The 17,780-nt window shown below is 47.5% G+C and overlaps 1 protein-coding gene and 1 non-coding gene across 4 annotated transcripts in view; one reads left to right on the forward strand and one right to left on the reverse strand.

Moving 5' to 3' along the window:
- Nucleotides 1-3,891: 3,891 nt before the first annotated feature.
- TRNAV-GAC (transfer RNA valine (anticodon GAC)) lies at nucleotides 3,892-3,964 on the reverse strand. Its single transcript has one exon. It is a non-coding gene; the product is annotated as a tRNA-Val (tRNA).
- A 1,977-nt stretch (nucleotides 3,965-5,941) lies between these two features.
- PACSIN2 (protein kinase C and casein kinase substrate in neurons 2) overlaps nucleotides 5,942-17,780 on the forward strand; it is a 114,820-nt gene continuing 102,981 nt past the window's right edge. For 2 of the 3 annotated variants that reach the window (XM_055566020.1, XM_055566040.1), the window contains exon 1: nucleotides 5,942-6,088. The gene's annotated coding sequence lies outside the window, so the exon portion shown is untranslated. Of the gene's footprint in view, nucleotides 6,089-15,097; nucleotides 16,169-17,780 lie in introns of those variants that run through there. The other variant, XM_055566035.1, reaches the window with a different exon arrangement.

Raw genomic sequence — 17,780 nt, forward strand, 5'->3', positions numbered from 1 at the left:
CTGGAGGTGGCCTCTCCCACCCCCTGCCCCCAGTGGGGCTGTCTGGATTGGAGGGTGGCTTTCTGGCAGGTCTCAGACTTTGTTGGAGGATCCCACCGAGTGAGAAGGGTGGACAGGAGGTGAGGCAGGGGCAGGAACGGGGCCCATGGAGGAGCAGAGGGCCGTGGGAGTGGGAACAGGGCAGCAGAGTGGAGTGGCCTGTGATCTGGAGGGATGGTGCCCGCATTCCTTCGTGGGTAATAATGCCAGTGGGCCTGGCACTCACCTGGGCAGGAAGTCCGCCTTCCCTGCATCGTGTCCACTCTTGGGAGCAGCACCCGTGGCTCTGCTCCTTGTGGGGCAGGGAGTGCAGAAGAAGGAGAGGGAGCTGGCATGTCTGCTGGGTCCTGCCAGGCTCCTCCCTCCCCTTTACAGATGAGGATGTGCCTGACCTGACCGTGTGACCTGATGCAAGCAGCATCATTGGTCGGGCGAGTGCCTCTGTTGCACTGGGCACCATGCAAATCTTTTCCATCTATTAAGATGTTTAATTCCTCTACCCCTCCCACCCTACTGTTTCTCTGTCCAGACGAGGACACTGAGGCTGGGAAGTGAGGTGACATGCCCAAACCTGTAAACCTAAACCTGCTTTAAAAAAAAAAGAAAAGAAAGAAAAAATGCTGCAAAAACAAAGCAAAAAAGAACCATGAACCCCTGAGCCTTTGACTGAGTCCTAGGCTTGATTAATTGCTGGGGGTGGGGGGTGGAATCCTTTTTTAGCAAAAGATAAAACTAGACCTGTGGTGCTCAGACCTCTCCTCTTTTCCTCTGCCACCAGGAAGGGACTGGGACCCAATTAAATGTTTAAGCAGAGTTGGGGTGGGAGCCCGACTGCAGTGCTACTTTTTGTACCACTGCCGTGACTGTGACATAGAATTACGAACAATCCCAAGCCCCGGCTGGGGAGGGAGCCCAAGTCCAGCCCACCTGGAAGTGCCCATGCCCTCCCAGGCAGATGCAGACTCCTCCAAGGCAGAGCCCCTGTCTAGCGTTCCCGGATGGTAATTCAGCAAGTCAGGCACAGACACATGGATGAAGGTCACTTCTGGTCAGCAGAACCTTTGGTAATAGCTGGTCTGGGAGCCAAGAACAGCCCTTGATGGCTCCCCACTGTCTCCAACTGTGATTTCAAACCCTCTTTATGTTTTTAATGGTGGGAGTCTTTCCATAACATCCTATATGTAAGCAACAGCAGCATTTTATTGCTGTACATTTATTTTATAAGTATTGGTACAACTTCTTTTACCAGTTCAAGTTTGTAACATTTAGGTATTTGTTACAAAATTAACCAACAAGAGCAATGTCACTTCAAATAAAAAGAATTATGTATTGATGGATTGATTGGACTGTGCCTGGTCTTAGTTGCAGCACACTGGATCTTCTATCTTTGTTGTGGTGTGCAGGATCTAGTTCCTTGACCAGGGATCGAACCTGGGCTCCTTGCATTGGAAGCCCAGAGTCTTAGCCACTGGACTAAGGGAGTCCCACAAATGTCGCTTTTTTTTTGAAGAATATGCATTTTGAGACTGCTCCAGTTTTTTAAAAACAGTTTCAGTATCTAGTTTTATTTTGTATCAAGGAAATCTGGATTCACATTAGTAGATAAGCATCATAAGATCGTAAATCACAGAGTGACTTTCAGTTTATCTGATCTAGGAGCCTGAAAGGCATAAGATGATACTTTGCATTCAGAATGGCATCACTGTGGTGTTGAAGACCTCATCCTCCTGAAATGCAGGGACTCAAGGAAGGAGTTCCTGAGGGAGTTCAAATCTTTATCACATGGTAGAAAAGACTACAATGTATCACATATGAAGTCTGGGCAGGACAGGTCTTCAGTCAGAGTTTCAAAACATCCAACTTGAAAGTATTGGTTTCATTGTTGATACTTTCTCCACCAATGGCAACAATGTAACCCTGTCCACTTAGAAAAGGTTAGAGTTATCAGTCAGCACCCAGAATAGTGCTTCAGACTGTGTGAGGCAGAAGAATCAACTGAGGAACTTATGGAAAATGGGGAGATCCCAACGCAGAGCATCCTGGAGATACCCACTTTGGGAAATGCTATCCAGATGATGCTGCCAATATCCTGCTGACTTTGGAAGGGAGTGGTTTCCAGGCCCAGGTGTCTTGCCCAGTGGTGCCCGCTTGAGTGCAGTAAGTATGAGGGGAGCCCTGTACTTGCTGGTACAGCTTTATGTGAGCAGATGTGTGCAGGCCAGCACGGAGCAAAACTATTCAAAAGAAGAAAGGCTGGGGTAGTTGCCTCCTAGTTAATGACACATTTATAAGGAATTCAGGTCTTTACACCACTTGGCAGGGAGCACTTCATTCCAAGGTGTATCCAGAGATGTATTCCTCTGGCCCCAACAGTTAACACTCTGATGTCTCCAGAGTATTAACAGTTGGTGCACAGTACATGTTCTCCTTCTGTTTTGTTTTTTAATCTTTTTTTTTTTTTTTTTTTGCAGTGAGCTTGGCTTGAGGGATCTCAGTTTCCAGGTCAGGGATCAAACCTTCAACCCCTGCAGCGGAAGCACAGTCTTAACCACTGCACCACCAAGCAAGTCCCAAACACATTTTTTTTTTTTTTTTTCTGGGTTCACACCATTTTAGCCAGGGGCTTCAGTAGAGGGTCAAAATGCTGGGAGGACGATGAAATCTGAAGTCCTCCTCCAGGCCATCTGCTTAACTTCTCAGCTGCTGATAGGCCAATCACAAATTTTTAAAAAGAATACTTTTACAAACTGCAAAGAGGTCCTTGTAAAACCCTTAACAGCCACTGACTGTACCAGCTATGTCCTAAGAGCATCACAGGAGTGACCTCAAGAATCCTGGCAATTTCTCTAAATACTAGACTCTGTGATTATGCCCATTTTACAGCTGAAAACTGAGACCTGGAGTGGCAAAACAGATTGCCAGAACTGCATGGCTACTCGCTGCTCAGCTGCGTGCTCCAGCCAAGAAGAACCCACCTGTCTCCCTGGACAGCAGGATCTCTTGCCTCTGGGCCTTTGCTCATCCTTTCCATTCACCTTGGCTAAGTTAAATATCACTGCCTTCAATATGGCAGGGCTTCCCCAGTGGCTCAGTAGTAAAGAATCTGTCTGCATTACAGGAGACACAGGAGAGTCAGGTTCAATCCCTGGGCTAGGAAGATCTCCTGCAGAAGGAAATGGCAACCCATTTATAGTATTCTTGCCTGGGAAATCCCATGGACAGAGGAGCCTTGTGGACTACAGTCCAAGGGGTCGCAAAGAGCTGGACATGACTGAGCACCTGAACACTCACACACTCAATATGGTGACCCTCTGGGGATCACTGGGAGGCCTTTTCTAGGTTTAATATCCTTGCTGAGTCTTCCTGGAAGCAAGACAGGACTCAAGTCCATCCCACCCTGAATCCACCCTATCCCCTGTGCTGCACATTCTCTAAATATTGTAATTACCAATCAAATAAGTATCTATAACAGATTTTGAATTTTTTTTCTTGTAAGATGTACCTGTACCACTGTACAATAACTGTATCTGGATATTTTCATTTTTTTTGGAGACTGTTTTATTCTCTGTGAAACTATTTTTAAAATTTTATTCATTTGATTGGGCACAGTGGTAGGGAATCCATCTGCCAATGCAGGGGACGCAAGAGATACAGTTTGGATCCCTGGGCCAAGAAGATCCTCTGGAGGAGGGCTTGGCAACCCACTCCAGTATTCTTGCCTGGAGTATCCAATGGACAGAGGATCCTGGTGGGCTACAGTCCATGGGGTCGCAAAGAGTCAGACACGACTGTAGCAACTGAGCACCGTTTATTTGACTGCACCGGATCTTAGTTGCAACATGTGGGATTTAGTTCCCCGACCAGGGATTGAACCTGGGTCCCCTGCATTGTCAGTGCAAAGTCTTAGCCACTGAACCACCAGGGAAGTCCCTGTGAAAGTATGTTTTAACTTGGGCTGCCTGTTTATCCCAGTTGTTTAGTGGGAAATGGCTAATAAAGGACCCGTCAGCCTTTGCTCCAGACTTAGGTAATGAGCATGTTTTTCGAGAAGGGGGAGCCAAATGACGGTGACAGAGGGCAACTACATTAACTGATCAGATATCAAGCACCCACACCTGCACATCCAGAGTGGCTCCCCTCGCTTTCACCTGATTTGCCCCATTTACTGCTCACCCTGTGTGGGCCCTGTCATCTCCCACATGCTAAAAAATTAGACACAGAGGTACAGAGAATGGCAGTGACTTGCTCGAGGAGCAGAGGCAGGATGGAGCTTCAGGGCTGTTTGGATCTGATAGTAGGGGACTGGATGCAACATTGTGAAATTTCTGTGGGGGTCAGAGTTGGAATGCTCACAGCATGGAAAGGGAAGCTCTCTTGGGAAAAATCCTCTGGTAAGCTGTAGGGACAGAGGTGAGACTCAAAGAGCTGATCAGCATCAAACTGCTGGGGAAAGAAATGATAGGAATTTTGTTTTTGTCTTTAGAAGAAAGGAGAGAGAAGAGAAGGGAGCCAGAGGCCAGAGACCTGCCTTGGTCAGGTGGCCAGGTAGTGGCCTCAGGGTCAAGAGGCCAAAAGGGCTCAAGAGGTGTCTTGTGTTGCCAAGCAGTGCCAGGCTTGATGCCTCCATGTGGGGTCTGGGCTGCAGGAACCCCTGCTGGCCTCCCCAGTGCTTGGTGTGATGGGGGACTCTGTGAGTGTGTGCAGTTGGAGACGGGATGATGGCAAGGACCAGCGGGCACGTGGGAAAGAGCGGGAGGCTGGACGGAGGGGTGATGGGGACTTGTTGAGAAACCATGGCAATGACACTGGATCCTCACAGGAAAAGCTGTGCAAACCGCAATTTACCCAGATCTCAGAGGCCTGGGAGACCTCAGGTGATGACTGGGTTCTGTACACACGATCCAGAGGTATTCTGGGTGGCAGAGTGGCCCCTATGGGCTGAGTCCTGGAGAATGGCTGGGACTTCTTGACAGTAGCTGGATCTGGCACAGCATGGTGGTGGCCTTTCTTTCCCTCTTTCTCAATGATTATTATCACAAGCACATTGCAACCGAACAAATACTTTAGAAAGGGGAAAAAACCCACTTTGTTTCTGTCCACTTCTCTTCTAGTCCTTGTGCAAACACAGTAGCAGTTTTAAGAGTCCCCGCCATTTCCTATCCGGCTTTTCCTTTTAACATTTTAGTTTAAGCGTTTTTCCATATTGCAGCACCATCGTCCGGCTGAATTTCAAGGCGGTTGATTTGGAACCAGTACAGGCCTGGGGTAGGCCTGGGATACGGCTGACCCTGCTTCTGCCGTTTATTTACTGTTTACCCCGGGTCGTTGCCTCCCTAGGAAGTTACTTGGCCGGGGATCCCCAAACCTTCGCGTGAGCTCTGTACACGCGCGCGCGACCACACACCGTTCTCTGTCCTGCTTTTAAAAACTAAGCCGGCTCAAGTGAATCTATGAATCTAAGAAGCCCTGATGACACGCGTCTGTGAGTGCCGCTGGAAAGGAAACTTTCAGAAAGACTACCTTCCCTGAATTCCCATTAAGCGCGGTGCCCACCCTCCCTCGGCCTCCATCTCGGCGCGCCCGCAAAGCTGAAACACTCCTAGCTCCTGGGAGAAAGTCTCATAGACCCACAGTTTTGGAGCGACTCGGGGAAAGTGACCCCAACCGCCCTCGCATCTGCTAGGTAGGCACGCCCCATCCTTTGATGGACAGGCGAAGTCGCCAATGAGGCCCAGGGGAGGTCCCTTTGGCCCGCTAGGGGGCGTGCCGCCTCGGCTCTCCTCCGGCCCATTCAGGGGAGCCGAAGGTGCCTTGGGGGCGGTGCCCGACGCTCAGCAGCCAATGGGAAGAGCACAGCGGGCGCGGGGGGGGCGGGGCGTTCGGGGCTGGCGGCAGGAGCGGCCGCCACAGGGTTAGGGCAGGGCCGGGACAGCGCGGCCGGAGTGAGGGCGGGAGCTGTGGCCGGAGCCGGAGCCGGAGCCGGGGCTTGGAGAAGCAGTCGCGGCAGGAGAGGGGCGCGCAGAGTGCCGGGAGACGAGCGGCGGCCCAGGTGAGGGACGCGCCGCGACGGTTGGGGCTCCGCGGGGTGTGGGGGTGGGGGGGACGGACGCGGGGTGCTTGTTGGCAGCCGGGCCCGCGCCCTGTCAGGCCGCGGCCGCGCTCCGCGCCTGAGGGCAGCCTCTGGGGCCGCGTCGCCCGCGCGCGAACTTCCTGTAGCTGAGGGAGCCGGGGGCGGGGTAGGGGGTGTTGAGGGGCGTCCGGGGGCGAGTCGCTGAGGGAGCTGGGGGTGGGGGAGCAGTGTTGAGGGGCGTCCGGGGGCGAGTCGCTGAGGGAGAGGGGGTGGGAGGCCGGTGTTGAGCGGCGTCCGGGGGCCGAGGGGAGCGCCGGAGGGGACGTAGAGGGGCCTCCGGAGGGCGCGCGGGGGCCGGGTTTCGAGGTGGGGTGCGGGGTCTGGGCGGGGAGCGGGGGGCGCCACAGGGGTGCGGACGAGTCCTCCTCGGCTCGGCTGAGACAGAAGTTGCGGAGCGGGACCCGTGGAGGTCAAGGTGCTGCTGCCGTAGCGGGACGGAAGACTCTCTGAGGGACTTAGCGAGGGGAGGCGAGGATGCCGAGGGGTGCGGGGGTTCCCTCGGGCGGGGGGCGGTGGGGAGCGCAGGAGGAGGGGGCGGGCTGGTCGGCGTCACTTAGAAGGCAGGGCCCGGTCCTCGGGTGTCCTGGAGGGGAGGGGCGGCCAGAGCAGGCGGGACACTTATGCGGATACGCTGGCTCGGGGCGCTTTGAAGACCGTCCTCCATTTCCTTCCTCCCCACCCTCCCTGTCCCTCACCCGGCTCTACATGGGGTGGGCGGAGGGGCGGCGTGGGGTGCAAGCCCTTCCTTGTGAGCAGGTCCTAGGGCTGGGGGACAGGCAGGAGAGAGGCTGGGGATGTTTGCCCCCTTGGTCCAAGGAGTCTTCCCTGATCGTACTTTTTAGAAACGGGAGCTCCCTCCCTCCTCTGGGGTTGGGGCATCCGGAGAGGCCTGGGATTGGAGAGGTAGTGATTTCTGCCGCTCCGTTTCAGCGGCTCTTTAAGTTTCAGCTTCCACCGGAGGAGGTTGGCTTTCTTTTCAGACGGAGTTGGTGAGGGGGAGCGAGCTCTGTCTCCTCGGGTCCCACACAGCTGAGCCTTCGAGGGTTAGGCGCCTGAGGGAAGATGGCCTTCAGGTGGGGTCTGTGCACCATTCCTGGGTCTTCCCTTTCTCTCCTTTACCCCAGTTGTCCTGAATTTCTGTGGTTAAGAAGGTTGGCTACTCTGAGTCTCCACAGCTACTCATTATGCTATTTACCAAACACTCCCTGGCTGTCTTGATGAAAATCAGGAGGCCAGCTCAGAGATTTTAAACCTGGGCTACAAGCGGTGAGCTCACACTAGTTTTTTCCTTTCTCTGCGGTTCCTTGGTCCCCAGTATTCCCTATGCTGAAGGATGGGTAGGTTGGAGCCCCGGGCAAGGGAACCAACCAGGTGGTCCCTGTTGAATGCTGGCCTTCCCCTTCCTGTCTGAAATTTCTTACTCCACTTGAATCACCAGCCTGCCGGCAGCCTCCCCATAAAGTCATTGAAGGGGAGCCACTACAACTGGGATTCCTCTAGAGTCATGTGGGAAACAATAATCTGTGTGCACTTAATTCTGGTTTCACAATCTCCTTGGTGAGGTTATGTTAGTTGAGATATGAGACCACTACATCAAAAACTTTGCTGTGCTGTGTTTTTCTCTTGACAATCGTCTGAGAGCTTTAAAGAAACTGGCCATGAGGCTGATGATATTTATTACATGGGAAAGGAACGAAGCACAGAAGAACAGATGAGAGATTAGGTCTGTACTCCGAATTCACTATTTGGGAGAAGAATGAAAACTCATTTGAATGGAAATGTCATTCTTAACTCACACTATTGGGGAACTGGAACTTTATTATTTTTAGCCTCAAGTATGTAAGATATAGGTCATAAGATTTAAATAATCTAAAAGTAAGTATGTATAAAACCAATATCTGGGTTTTGAACACAGCTTGTTGCTGAAACATATAGCTGGCTTTCCCCAGTCCTGGATGCCCAGTCCAGATTTCTGATGGCCAGGCAGTTTCTGGGGTGGGAGCTGAGGGGCATTTGTCTTTAAATTTTCTCATTTGTTTATCCACTTGGAAGTCTGTTCAGACAAGTGCCTCATGCTCAGGTTTCCTTCCTCTGACTGGGTCACAGTTGATTCCACAATGTTATGGAATATCGAAAAGATGGCATAGATTCCTTAATAATAGTAAGAGCAGCTTGTGTTTAGAGATCATGATAGTTTTTACCAAGTGCTCTCTGGCCACCCTCACCTGGACCTCTCATCTGACTCAGGCCTGCCTTATCTGCCATCGGATTGTGCTGGTGACTTTGTGAAGGCCACCCTGTAGATTATTTTTGTAATGACCACATTCATGTGAGTGATGGTGCTGGCACTGTTTTTTTTTTTTCCAATTAAGATTGTTTGGAAGTGCAGCTGCATACCTGAAGGCAGCACAGCAGTGCCTTCCTTAGGAAGTCAGTTTGCATTCCATCCATAGAGACCTTTCTTTATGGCCCTGGCTGGGATCTTTCACATACCTGAAGGCATGTCAGTGCCTGAAACCTGGTTGCTGATGGGCTCAGTTCTGTCCCTGGGATGGCTGTGTATGAATTCCTTCGGATTTTTGTATTCAAACGATTGTGCTCTGCCAACTGGAGATGATCTTTAAAGAAGAACTCAAAGCATTCTGTGCAATGCAACATTCCTGGCATACATGTAGTTCCAAAGGTAACTATTTCAAGGACAATGGCCATCTAAGAGCACAAGCTTTAGTATTTTGATTAAAGACACAACATGACAAAAATGCCTTACTTTAATATATTATCTTGCATTTATTCCCATGATTGTATGTTTATCTGTTTGCTTGGTAAAACTGAACATCATGGATTCTAGTTTTCTTGTTTCCTAGAATAAAAGCTTTAGTTTCAATATTAAAATGTCATTTGAGAGTGTCCTGACATTAGGCACTGAAAGAACAAGATATGAGAGTGTAGAAATGAATAAAATGCTGTCTCAGTGATCAAAGGCCTCAGCAAGAAGCTTAGGAAAATGAAAGGAGGGAAATTTTGCTGTAACTTTAGAAAGAACATATGCAGTGGTTTGTATAATATTAATGTGCTCTATGGCTGATCAATGCAAAGAAATAGAGGAAAACAACAGAATGGGAAAGACTAGAGATCTCTTCAAGAAAATCAGAGATACCAAAGGAACATTTCATGCAAAGATGGGCTCGATAAAGGACAGAAATGGTATGGACCTAACAGAAGCAGAAGATATTAAGAAGAGATGGCAAGAATACACAGAAGAACTGTACAAAAGAGATCTTCATGACCCAGATAATCACGATGGTGTGATCACTGACCTAGAGCCAGACATCCTGGAATGTGAAGTCAAGTGGGCCTTAGAAAGCATCACTACGAACAAAGCTAGTGGAGATGATGGAATTCCAGTTGAGCTATTCCAAATCCTGGAAGATGATGCTGTGAAAGTGCTGCACTCAATATGCCAGCAAATTTGGAAAACTCAGCAGTGGCCACAGGACTGGAAAAGGTCAGTTTTCATTCCAATCCCAAAGAAAGGCAATGCCAAAGAATGCTCAAACTACCCCACAATTGCACTCATCTCACACACTAGTAAAGTAATGCTCAAAATTCTCTAAGCCAGGCTTCAGCAATATGTCAACCGTGAAATTCCTGATGTTCAAGCTGGTTTTAGAAAAGGCAGAGGAACCAGAGATCAAATTGCCAACATCTGCTGGATCATGGAAAAAGCAAGAGAGTTCCAGAAAAACATCTATTTCTGCTTTATTGACTATGCCAAAGCCTTTGACTGTGTGGATCACAATCAACTGTGGAAAATTCTGAAAGAGATGGGAATACCAGACCACCTGATCTGCCTCTTGAGAAATCTGTATGCAGGTCAGGAAGCAACAGTTAGAACTGGACATGGAACAACAGACTGGTTCCAATAGGAAAAGGAGTACGTAAAGGCTGTATATTGTCACCCTGTTTATTTAATTTATGTGCAGAGTACATCATGAGAAACGCTGGACTGGAAGAAACACAAGCTGGAATCAAGATTGCTGGGAGAAATCTCAATAACCTCAGATATGCAGATGACACCACCCTTATGGCAGAAAGTGAAGAGGAACTAAAAAGCCTCTTGATTAAAGTGAAAGTGGAGAGTGAACAAGTTGGCTTAAAGCTCAACATTCAGAAAACGAAGATCATGGCATCCGGTCCCATCGCTTTGTGGGAGATAGATGGGGAAACAGTGGAAACAGTGTCAGACTTTCTTTTTCTGGGCTCCAAAATCACTGCAGATGGTGACTGCAGCCATGAAATTAAAAGACGCTTACTCCTTGGAAGGAAAGTTATGACCAACCTAGATAGCATATTGAAAAGCAGAGACATTACTTTGCCAACAAAGGTTCGTCTAGTCAAGGCTATGGTTTTTCCTGTGGTCATGTATGGATGTGAGAGTTGGACTGTGAAGAAGGCTGAGCACCGAAGAATTAATGCTTTTGAAGTGTGGTGTTGGAGAAGACTCTTGAGAGTCCCTTGGACTGCAAGGAGATCCAACCAGTCCATTCTGAAGGAGATCAGCCCTCGGATTTCCTTGGAAGGAATGATGCTAAAGCTGAAACTCCAGTACTTTGGCCACCTCATGTGAAGAGTTGACTCATTGGAAAAGACTCTGATGCTGGGAGGGATTGGGGGCAGGAGGAGAAGGGGACGACAGAGGATGAGCTGGCTGGATGGCATCACTGACTCGATGGATGTGAGTCTCAGTGAACTCCGGGAGTTGGTGATGGACAGGGAGGCCTGGCGTGCTGCGATTCATGGGGTCGCAAAGAGTCGGACACGACTGAGCGACTGATCTGATCTGATCTGATCTGATGGCTGTATGAGATTTATGTGACTTTTTCCCTCCCTTGAATGTGGGATTGTAGAGTGTAGATGGAGACAAGGAGCCCTGGGCTTGGTCCAACCTCTTCCTGACTAGTCCTGAGCCCAGGACAACCATATACCTTAGGGTCTCAGTTTTCATGTTTGTAAAAGGAGAGCCTGAGAGGTTCTTAACTGTTTGGGAAACAGTTAACAAGTACAGACCTCTTCCCAGAAAGCACACCTGTGGACAGCATCGGAGGCCGGGACCCCAGATGAGGAACTCCTTGATCATCTCACCTCTAAGCTCCCTCTCACCTCTGATATTCTATAATCCTATTTTCCTGGTCATCTTTGAGCTAATAATAATAATGCCTCGTATTTATGGAAGACACTCCAGAGCATTTTCATCTCTTTTTTTTTTTTTAGTCCCCCAAACATTTCTGAGCAGTGTGGGTGGTGATGGATACTCCTTCTTAGGGTAGGAGTATTCTTCTCCCCTAGAGAGAGGGGTACCAGGCCTGGCCACCACTTTAGTAGGATTACATAGCCAGCAGCCTGTCCTAGGACCAGAGTCAGGGCTCCTGATTGCCAGCCTGGGGTTTTTCCATTAGGTTTAGCTTCCTTGGTGGTTGTCATTATGAGTTATGTTTGGCAGTGTAAATATCTCAGAGTGTGTCACTTACAGAGGAAATATTTGTTCATCTGCTGAGAGGACTGCTTTGTTTTTTGTTTTTTGTTTTTTTTGGTTTGAATTTGGATCACTAAACACCTTTCTTGACTGTCAAAAGGTTACTTATTATGTTTTTGTTATTTTTTTATGCCATACTTTTCCCTGGGAAACGTTTGTAGGACTTGAGTGTTTTGAGCATACTTGTTTAATGTTTATTGATTAAAGAGTATATTGAAATTATTACTTTCCAGTTGCATGGCACTTGAGAAACTTGTGAAATAAATGTTAAGAGAAAATTCCTAACATTTGACTTGTTCTGGCAAATATGTCCTCACAGATGAGACTTTTCCTGCAGCCTGAGAGGCGCCTCCCTAAGCCCAGAGCCACTGGGTGGGTGGGTAGAGGTGGGGTAGGGAGGGTGTTTGAGAGTCAGGTGTGGATTGTGCCAATCACCATGACTATCCACAGGGCTTCCTGTGGCCCTCTGATCAGATTCTGAATATTTTAGGGACTTTTTTTTTTTTTTTTTTTCAGTTTATTAACAGAGTACAGAGTATCAGCTATGTAAAGAAGTTGTGTATGCAAAAGTATACTAAAGTTTAAAGCCTCACAGATATTAAGTGGTTTATTACTGATGAAAAGACTCATCATAATGAAGATGTGTTGAAGAATCAGACTTGGAGGAACTAAGATGGTCTACAGTACATATCTCTCAAATGTAGTATACGTATGTGTTCTGTTACGCCTGATACCTGTAAGGAGACTGGCCAACTCTCCAGGCATGGAAAAGGGTTATTTGCTCATTTCATAGTGCATTTCTTTAGAATACTGGAGAGACTGAGGCAGACATGCACAGCCTCACTGAAGTCCAACATAAAGCCTGATGTCATGTGTCAGCTTCCTGGGAATTGCTCGCAAGAGGCAGTGGTGAGGTGAAGCTGTCAGAGGGCAAGGCTGGTGATGAAGGGTAAACTCCAGGCAGCTGCCACTGGACAGAGGTGGCATCCAGTTAACTATACTGCATGCTGTGAACTCTGCTAGTGTTTATGGGCCCTCCTCTGACCTGGGTCCGGAAGATCCCCTGGAGAAGGAAATGGCAACTAGCTCCAGTATTCTTGCTTGGAAAATCCCGTGGACAGAGGAGCCTGGTGAGTTACAGTCCACAGGGTCACAAAGAGTTGGACACAACTGAGCACACGCATGCTATGATGCACACACACCATGGCCAGGAAACTTGCATCTGTTGGCTCTTTTTTTCCAGGGGCCGGTCCGTGATTTAAATATTGATAGAGTAGCAGAGTTGTTAGTAGTGAGCTGGGAACTCCTTTAGGCTGCTGTGTCAAAGTTCTGCTTTTTATTTAAATTTCATTTCCTGAGCTGTTTGAAGGGAGTGTGCCCTGATGAGGGGAAGTGTGCAGGTTGGGTTGAAGGGAGCCTTCCTGGCCACTGTGTGTATGTGGTGCCCCTGATGCTTGGCTCTACTCACGGTTCTCAGATACTGAGATTCAGGTGACTGTTGGTCAGGAGGTGAGCTTAGAAGCGATCCCATCTTTGTGACAGGAGCAGATGAGAGTCTGTACAAAGGAAGGGCAGACAGAGGAGGGTGGAGCTGACTGCCTTCGGGACACTGCAGAGAGCTGACCTTCAGGGAGGTGACCTTGCAGTGGTTTTACTCTCCAGGCAGATGATGACTGGAAAAAGAATCCCAGGCAGAGGTATGGAGTTGTAAAGAATGTGGAGGTGTGAGAGGGGCCCCCGAGGGTGGGCGGGCGGGCTTCATTTTGTGTGACCTGCCTTGTAGGCCAGGCAAGGATTTGGACCTCCTTCTGGAGGATGGAGGAGCCGTTTTGGGGTAGCAGACACAGCAGGTTGAGGCTCTGCACAGGAGTGAGACGTCAGGTGAGATGTCAGGGATGCAGATGGGCAAGGGGTGTTTCAAATGGCTCATTTTAACAAAAGTCACTTACGTCCCGGGATGCTCAGGGATTTCCATGGAAATTCTTAGGAAGCAGTGCTAATCTCTAATGAGAGGGACTTCCACAGTGGGATTGGCATCAGTCTTGACTCAATTTCTTTGCCTGTATTTACGTTGGTAATACAGCAGCTGCCTGGGTCCTGCTTCTCTTTTCATACGGCTTATGCTCACAGATCCACACAGTTAGTGTGTATCTTTCACTGCCAGTTCCTGCAAAAAAAAAAAAAAAGTAATATTGCAGTAGATACAGCAGGTAGCATGGCTTCAGAGCCACATAGCCCTGAATTTGAGTTCCAGCTCCACTACTAGGCAATTTCCTTGGCCAAATGCTTCAACATCTCCCAAACCAGGGTACTGACAGCCCCTCCTCATATGACCTGAGGAGGGTAATGTGTGGGAATGGACTGTAGACCCTGAGCTCAGCACCTGTGCCTGGTCTGTGATGCCAACTCAGTAATGTTGGTATCCCTCGAAGTGCAGTGCCTACTGAGTGAGTTGGCTAATTAAGAGAAAATACACCTTTAAAGGTCTCAAACTGATGTTACACTATCCAGTTCTACTGAAAATCCTAAGATGCAGTATTCTTTTCTCAGCCTAAGTCTATTCCGTATACTCAGACCTTTCCTTGACAGGGATGCTGTTGGGGTGGTTGATGTGGATGAGGTTTCCAACCCTGCTTGGAATACCCTCCCATCCTGCCACGGACAAGGCCTGTCTTTTCTGTTCTCTTCCTCTAAGCTTCTCTCTGATTCTGTCCCCTTGGGGACCCCCTTGGGGTGAAGGCCTGAAGGCGATCTCTCCCTGGATTTTGAGGGCAGCCCTGCCACACAGAGGCCTTGTTCCCATCTGGGCTGGTGATTCTGTGCTCGAGTTGAGCATTACATAGGCTATTAGAAAGCCTGACCTTTGGTGTTGTGACTAGCTTTAGTGACTCAGAGTTGGAAGGGACCCTGTTTGATGGTGACAATAGCTCATACTCAGGTAATGAAAAATATAAAGACTTGAAAAAGCAAATTGTAAAGCAATAGGTACACTCATCACGTGTAAAATATTAAAACAATATACAGTGACTGTAGTTAAGGTTGTAGAATAATGGAAAGTTTCTTGATTTCCGCACTGTTACATTGCCTTTTTACTTTAAAAATTAACATTTAAGCAATAAGTTGACTCTATAATTAAAATAAATAAACAGCTTGGTTGCATAGGCATTTTCAGTTCACCAGGAATCTTCCCATAGTCCTCATTTTGTTTTCAAAACAGCCTTGTTGGTCTGCTCCCCTCTTCATTTTCCAGAGGAGGATAAGAGGGAGGTCTGGAGGGTCAGTGGTTTTGCCTGAGGCTGGCCAGCCAGGACCCCATGTGGACCTCAGCCTGAATACATAGTTCTTAGAGAGCCCAGTTATGGGGGTCTCTGCTGCAACCTACAGGGTGGTCTTTAACATAGAGAATAAACTGTGGCTAGTGCTTTGAAGTTTCCTACTGAATACATGAGATTTTATTATTGTAAAGTGATACCCAAACCATAGTTTGTGAACATTTTCATATTTTAAACAGTGCTTGTGTTCCATGGTATCCAATTATGTTGTCGCCAACTAAGTGTGCCAAGTGTGAGCTGTGATCTTCAGAAGAACCACAGAGCAGGCTCCGCAGCCCATGTGGACCTCCAGACCTGCTATTAGTGGGTTCTGTAGCTGGCTGATTTCTGGAGGAGGGAGCGGGCCTACCTGGGCGCTGTTTAGCTGAGACATGATGATGTTTTAATTAATGAAGTGATTGTGCCCTCTGCACCAGTGAAGGTGTCATCAATTAAGGAGCCTGACAGCCAGTGAGGAGGGCAGAGCAGAGGCTGTTTGCCGTCTGGGACAGGCCTCTGGCTGTGGGGGCTCATGGGGGACCCTACAGGAAACTTTACACTCCCGCTCATTCAGTTTTTGCTACAGATGGAGTTAACTCCACTTTACACAAGAGTAAACCAAAGCTCTGAGAGATGAAGTGACCTTCACAGGGTCACCAGCAGAGCTGGCCCTCGGCCTGACTCTGAAGCCATGCTTATCTGCTGTCTTGAATAGGTGCCTTCTGAGTCACTTGTCCTCAAATATGAAAAAAATCTGTAAGTTAATCTTCCTTCCCCACCTCTTGGAAACACAGAAAAGAGGCAAGTTATGTAGTCTTTTGTTTAAGACAGGATCTCTGCCTACAACTAACTTGATAAAGATAATCCAAGAGTTTGCACTAATGTATGCAGTGGGGAGATACGGCATAAAGAGAGAGGCTTTTGAACAGCTGAGCTGGGACTTCAGAGCTCCTGGCTTCGGTGGGAGTGCTCCTGCCTCATCTTCCACTAGCTGCTTTCTGAAAGGTGCTGTATGAGATTGAAAAAGCACTCACTTAGGGGAGAAGAAATTGTATTTCTGTCAAGCGTCCATTTGCACTACACTGCGTGAAATTGCAGAAGAACGTCACATTTCCATTTCATTGGCGTGACAGCAAGGGAAGATCATTTGTACAGGTAAATTACAGCAGATGTTTGTTTTTATGCTTGTAAATATCAGTCACTTTTATGTCAAAAGACTTTCTTTGCTTTCTGGTCTTTTAAAAATTGAAGGCACAACATAGAAAATAGATTTCTTTTGAATAAAGAACTCTTTGTGTTCTACTTTCCATATGCTTTGCGGTTTAAAGTTATCTTAGAAGCAGTAGCTGCACCTACTAACTGACTGCTTTGTTCCCAGCTTCAGAAGAGGCTGGAGAGCTGCGTTACCCCTGTCTGTCCTCACAGACACTCGAGACTCCCAGGTTGCCAGTTCGAACATGAGGGTACTGCAGGTAGTGAGACCATGTGCTGAGCCCAAGGTCCCCAGGGTTGTAGACAGGGGAGAGAGTTTGAAGCCTGCACTGGCTACGTTGTGTTGAGGGAGAGAGAGATTCCTGGTAAACTGAAATTTTACCAGTGGTAAAGAATCCGCCTGCAATGCAGGCGATGGAGATTTGATTCCTGGGTTGGGAAGATCCCCTGAGAAGGAAATGGCAACCTACTCCAGTATTTCTTGCTAGGAGAATCCCATGGACAGAGGAGCCTGGCAGGCTACAGTCCATAGAGTCTCGAAGAATAGGACATGACTGAGCGCACACACCCACTGCCTGGCTTCATGTCCCTGTCTCTCTTCATCAGTCTTCACTGTTACAGTTGTGTTATTCAGATCTCCTTAAATATTTTATCAAATATTTTTCCATGTTATCATTGTTCTTAAAAAGATTTTTAATGGGTGTGTAAGCCTGTTGATGTAATGAGATTAAAACATTCCTCTGATAATGAACATTTTATGTTATTTCCACTTTTTTTTTTTTTTTTTTTGCTTTATTGTAGATGCATTTGCAGTTGACAATTTCATTTTTCTTTTTTTCATTTGTATAATTAGTTCCTGGGTATAAATTCCCAGAACTAGAATTCTTGGATTAAAGGATATGAACATCTTAGAGTGTTTTGTTTGAAAGCCTGCTCTGTCACTTCTGGGTTTATATTTCTGATTTTTAAGAGAAAAAAATAGAGATTTTTTTTTTTTTCCTCTTTAAATTACTTTGGCCTTTAGAACTTTCAAGTATATGTGAGATAAACTTTTGTGAGGTTTCTTAAATGAGTCATATTTCCTCCCAAGTTTCTGGATATAATTTTACTTGAATGAGATATTTTACTTCATAAGCAAGAAGCAGTCTTTGAAAAAGTCCTTACTACTTTCTTTATTAATCACCTGAGCTAATGTTCTACATTCCCTTAGTGGTAAATATTTGTGATTGCATTCTTTGATTAATTCAGCTGTCATGATGCTCTGAACCAAGGTCTGACTCAGAACTTGTTCTGGTTTTCTTTTCCTCACTTGTAATACGCATATTGGGAAAGACCATGCAAGATTGTTTCTGCTGCTGTCATCTCCACCAGGACAGCCTGGGGGATGTCGCCATCCTTTGCATTTCTCCCGTGTAGCTCTGAGGGACATTCCTATCTCTGCCATTACTAGAGGCAAACATTCCAGAGAAGTACTGGGATGTTCATACTGTTGGTGTTTACTCTTTTTCTTTTCTTTCTTTTTGGCTTGTTTGTTTTTTCCTTCTGAAGTCACCTT

This window comes from Bubalus kerabau, chromosome 1 (assembly GCF_029407905.1).
Source record: "Bubalus kerabau isolate K-KA32 ecotype Philippines breed swamp buffalo chromosome 1, PCC_UOA_SB_1v2, whole genome shotgun sequence".
In the NCBI taxonomy this organism is placed as follows: Eukaryota; Metazoa; Chordata; class Mammalia; order Artiodactyla; family Bovidae; genus Bubalus; species Bubalus kerabau.